Source organism: Oncorhynchus keta, chromosome 30 (assembly GCF_023373465.1).
Source record: "Oncorhynchus keta strain PuntledgeMale-10-30-2019 chromosome 30, Oket_V2, whole genome shotgun sequence".
NCBI classification, from domain to species: domain Eukaryota; kingdom Metazoa; phylum Chordata; class Actinopteri; order Salmoniformes; family Salmonidae; genus Oncorhynchus; species Oncorhynchus keta.
The window spans coordinates 28,414,926-28,420,360 of NC_068450.1; the positions used below are offsets into that span (position 1 = coordinate 28,414,926).

Sequence of the window (5,435 nt, forward strand, 5' to 3'; positions counted from 1 at the left end):
CGCCTTCTGGATGATAGCGGGGTGAACAGGCAGTGGCTCGGGTGGTTGTTGTCCTTGATGATCTTTATGGCCTTCCTGTGAAATCGGGTGGTGTAGGTGTCCTGGAGGGCAGGTAGTTTGCCCCCGGTGATGCGTTGTGCAGACCTCACTACCCTCTGGAGAGCCTTACGGTTGTGGGCGGAGCAGTTGCCGTACCAGGCGGTGATACAGCCCGACAGGATGCTCTCGATTGTGCATCTGTAGAAGTTTGTGAGTGCTTTAGGTGACAAGCCGAATTTCTTCAGCCTCCTGAGGTTGAAGAGGCGCTGATGCGCCTTCTTCACGATGCTGTCTGTGTGAGTGGACCAATTCAGTTTGTCTGTGATGTGTACGCCGAGGAACTTAAAACTTACTACCCTCTCCACGACTGTTCCATCGATGTGGATAGGGGGGTGTTCCCTCTGCTGTTTCCTGAAGTCCACAATCATCTCCTTAGTTTTGTTGATGTTGAGTGTGAGGTTATTTTCCTGACACCACACTCCGAGGGTCCTCACCTCCTCCCTGTAGGCCGTCTCGTCGTTGTTGGTAATCAAGCCTACCACTGTTGTGTCGTCCGCAATCTTGATGATTGAGTTGGAGGCGTGCGTGGCCATGCAGTCGTGGGTGAACAGGGAGTACAGGAGAGGGCTCAGAACGCACCCTTGTGCGGCCCCAGTGTTGAGGATCAGCGGGGTGGAAATGTTGTTGCCTACCCTCACCACCTGGGGGCGGCCCGTCAGGAAGTCCAGTACCCAGTTGCACAGGGCGGGGTCAAGACCAAGGGTCTCGAGCTTGATGACGAGCTTGGAGGGCACTATGGTGTTAAATGCCGAGCTGTAGTCGATGAACAGCATTCTCACATAGGTATTCCTCTTGTCCAGATGGGTTAGGGCAGTGTGCAGTGTGGTTGAGATTGCATCGTCTGTGGACCTATTTGGGCGGTAAGCAAATTGGAGTGGGTCTCGGGTGTCAGGTAGGGTGGAGGTGATATGGTCCTTGACTAGTCTCTCAAAGCACTTCATGATGACGGAAGTGAGTGCTACGGGGCGGTAGTCATTTAGCTCAGTTACCTTAGCTTTCTTGGGAACAGGAACAATGGTGGCCCTCTTGAAGCATGTGGGAACAACAGACTGGGATAGGGATTGATTGAATATGTCCATAAACACACCAGAGGTAGAGAGTCTGTTCCTCTTGTTGTACCTCTGCAGTTTCCTCTCTATCATCTCTCCTGCTCCGTAACTGATTACTTCATTTCATATCTCCCTCCAGTTCTCCCCCCTATCTCTCTCTCTCTCTCTCTCTCTCTCTCTCTCTCTCTCTCTCTCTCTCTCTCTCTCTCTCTCTCTCTCTCTCTCTCTCTCTCTCTACCCCTCTCTCTCTCTCTCTCTCGCTATCTCTCTCTCACTCTACCCCTCTCTCTCTCTCCACCTCTCTCGCTCTACTTTTCTCTCTACCTCTCTCTCTCTCTACCTCTTTCTCACTCTCTACCTCTCTCTCGACCCCTCTCTCTCTCTACCCCCCTCTCTCTCTCTCTACCCCTCTCTCTCTACCCCTCTCTCTCTCTACCCCTCTCTCTCTCTACCCCTCTCTCCCTCTACCCCTCTCTCTCTCTACCCCTCTCTCTCTACCTCTCTCTACCTCTCTCTCTCTACCCCTCTCTCTCGCTCTCTCTCTACCCCCCTCTCTCTCTCCCTCTCTCTCTCTACCCCTCTCTCTCTACCTCGCTATCTCTACCCCCCTCTCTCTCTACCCCTCTCTCTCTCTCTCTCTCTCTCTCTCTCTCATTCTCTCTCTCTACCCCTCTCTTTCTACCTCTCTCTCTCTCCCCCTCTCTCTCTATCCCCCCTCTCTCTCTACCCCTCTCTCTCTCTCTCTCTACCCCTCTCTTCTACCCCAATCTCTCTTTACACCCACCCCCGTATCTCTCTATATCTACCCCTCTCAATTCAATTCAATTCCATTTCAATTTAAGTGCTTTATTGGCATGGGAAACATATGTTAACATTGCCAAAGCAAGTGAAGTAGTTAATAAACAAAGGTGAAAAAAACAATAAAAATGAACAGTAAACATTACCCTCACAAAAGTTCAACATTTTCTTCTTCACTGGTTGCTCTTTTCTTGTGGCAACTGGTCACACATCTTGCTGCAGTGATGGCACACTGTGGTATTTCACCCAGTAGATATGGGAGTTTATCAAAATTGGGGTTGTTTTTAAATTCTTTGGTTTCAAATTCTTTGTGGGTCTGTGTAATCTGAGGGAAATGTGTGTCTCTATTATGGTCATACATTTAACAGGAGGTTAGAAAGAGCAGCTCAGTTTCCACCTCATTTTATGGGCAGTGTGCACATAGCCCTCTCTGTTTAGGGCCAAATAGCATTCTAGTTTGCGCAGTTTTTTTGTAAACTCTTTCCAATGAGTCAAGTAATTGTCTTTTTGTTTTCTCATGATTTGGTTGGGTCTAGTTGTGTTGCTTTCCTGGGGCTCTGTGGGGTCTGTTTGTGTTTGTGAACAGAGCCCCAAGACCAGCTTGCTTAGGGGCCTCTTCTCCAGGTTAATTTCTCTGTAGGTGATGGCTTTGTTATGGAAGGCTTGGGAATCTCTTCATTTTAGGTGGTTGTAGAATTTAACAGCTCTTTTCTGGATTTTGATCATTAGCAGGTATCGGCCTAATTCTGCTCTGCATGCATTATTTGCAGAATTTTGCAGAATTCTGCATGCAGAGTCTCAATTTGGTGTTTGTCCCATTTTGTGAATTCTTGGTTGGTGAGCGGACCCCAGACCTCACAACTATGGAGGGCAACGGGTTGATTCAAGCCTGATCCTAATTGGTATGTTGAATTTAATGTTCCTTTTGATGGCATAGAAGGCCCTTCTTGACTTGTCTCTCAGCTTGTTCCCAGCTTTGTGGAAGTTACCTGTAGTGCTGATGTGTAGGCCAAGGTATGTCTAGTTTTTTGTGTGATCCAGGGCAACAGTGTCCAGATGGAATTTGTATTTGTGGTCCAGGCAACTGGACCTTATTTGGAACACCATTATTTTTTGTCTTACTGAGATTTACTGTCAGGGTTCAGATTTGACAGAATCTGTGCAGAAGATCTAGGTATTGCTGTAGGCCCTCCTTGGTTGGGGACAGATCTAGGTATTGCTGTAGGCCCTCCTTGGTTGGGGACAGATCTAGGTGCTGTTGTAGGCCCTCCTTGGTTGGGGACAGATCTAGGTGCTGTTGTAGGCCCTCCTTGGTTGGGGACAGATCTAGGTATTGTTGTAGGCCCTCCTTGGTTGGGGACAGATCTAGGTATTGTTGTAGGCCCTCCTTGGTTGGGGACAGATCTAGGTATTGTTGTAGGCCCTCCTTGGTTGGGGACAGATCTAGGTATTGTTGTAGGCCCTCCTTGGTTGGGGACAGATCTAGGTATAATATAATAATAATAATATATGCCATTTAGTTTTAGGCCTTACAGTCATGTGTGCATACATTCTACGGGGTGGTCCCGGGGGCGTTACAGATCTAGGTATTATTGTTGTAGGCCCTCCTTGGTTGGGGACAGATCTAGGTATTGTTGTAGGCCCTCCTTGGTTGGGGACAGATCTAGGTATTGTTGTAGGCCCTCCTTGGTTGGGGACAGATCTAGGTATTGTTGTAGGCCCTCCTTGGTTGGGGACAGATCTAGGTGCTGTTGTAGGCCCTCCTTGGTTGGGGACAGATCTAGGTATTGTTGTAGGCCCTCCTTGGTTGGGGACAGATCTAGGTATTGTTGTAGGCCCTCCTTGGTTGGGGACAGATCTAGGTATTGTTGTAGGCCCTCCTTGGTTGGGGACAGATCTAGGTATTGTTGTAGGCCCTCCTTGGTTGGGGACAGATCTAGGTATTGTTGTAGGCCCTCCTTGGTTGGGGACAGAAACACCAGATCATCAGCAAACAGTAGACATTTGACTTCAGATTGTAGTAGGCTGAGACCAGGACTGTTCTCGTGTCCTTGCCAATTTGTTGATGTATATGTTCCATTAGGGTGTGTGTGTTTTACACATTTTAACCACACACTTGTTGTTTGTGTACATGGAATTTATAATGTCGTATGTTTTCCCCCCAACACCACTTTCCATCAATTTCTCTAGCAGACCCTCATGCCAAATTGAGTCAAAAGCTTATTTAAAAAATCAACAAACCATGAGAAGACTTTGCATTTATTTACATTTGTTTGTAGTACAGTGATTTGGTAAAAAGCCAATTTGACAATTGCTCAGTACATTGTTTTCACTGAAGAGATGTACGAGTCTGCTGTTTATGATAATGAGGATTTTCCCAAGGTTACTGTTGACGCATATCCCACGGTTGTTATTGGGGACAGATTTGTTTCCATTTTTGTGGATTGGGGTGATTAGTCTTTAATTCCAAATATTGTAGGAGATGCCAGAGCTAAGGCTGATGTTAAAGAGTTTAGGTATAGCCAATTGGAATGTGTGGCCTCTCTCTCTCTCTCTCTCTCTCTCTCTCTCTCTCTCTCTCTCTCTCTCTCTCCCTTTGCTTCTAACTTTCCCACCTCCTCTCCATCTGTTTTTTTACATAGGCATCACTACCCCTCGCCTGCATGCCCCTGTCTCCCCCTCCTCCTACCTCACACCCCTGCCTGCCTCTGTCTCTTTTTGCCCCACTACCCCTTCCCCCTCCACCCCCAGTACAGGTATTAATAGCCCCCGAGTGCTCTCCACTTCCCCTGCTCCGCTCCTCTATTTCCCCCAGCCATAAACACCACAGTGAACCTGCCCTGGCACCAGCCCTGGCACCTGCCTTGGCACTGACAACTCAATACGAAGGGGCCAGAACAGATTCCTGTGGCTGGGTGCAGGTAGGGCGGGAAAGGGGGGTTCAGGAGGTACAGAGTCTCGAGAGTATAGAGCTTCATGTCGCTAGGTTTATCCTGACCACTGACTGTGTTCAGAGCAATAATCCAGTATTGATATTCTGGTCTGTTGGTCACCAGGAGCCCCTGAAGTACCTCTGTTTCTGTTGGACATGAAAGGCAGAAGGAGGTGTCATGCTGACAGACAGGGAGGTGGCCAGGGCTGGAGGGGACGGTAACCGGACCATGTGATTCGTCATGTGCAGTATCTTCCGTGGTGATGACAGGCTGATGTAGGGCCAGGATTGACTGGATGATTAATGGTAAAACAGGAGTGTGCGTTTGTGTGCGTTTGTGTGTATGTAACCAGGGCTCAAGCACAGCAGCTGCTCAGATTCCCTTACTAGGACAGTTTAATACACATACTTGTACATACACACTTCTGCCAACAGACACACAGACTGTGACAATGTTTGGCTCTTTCATTGGTCTGTGACGTCGAGATGATGTCAATCACACACGCACACACACTCAAGGGGGGGGATCATGTTTCGGCCTTCACTTCATGTGTCAC

General features: G+C 48.3%; 1 long non-coding RNA gene across 1 annotated transcript; it reads left to right on the plus strand.

Annotated features, from left to right (window-relative positions):
- Nucleotides 1-3,234: 3,234 nt before the first annotated feature.
- On the plus strand, nt 3,235-3,892 carry LOC127913748 (uncharacterized). Its single transcript, XR_008086639.1, has 3 exons — nt 3,235-3,432; nt 3,575-3,691; nt 3,731-3,892. It is a non-coding gene; the product is annotated as an uncharacterized LOC127913748 (long non-coding RNA).
- Nucleotides 3,893-5,435: the final 1,543 nt, after the last annotated feature.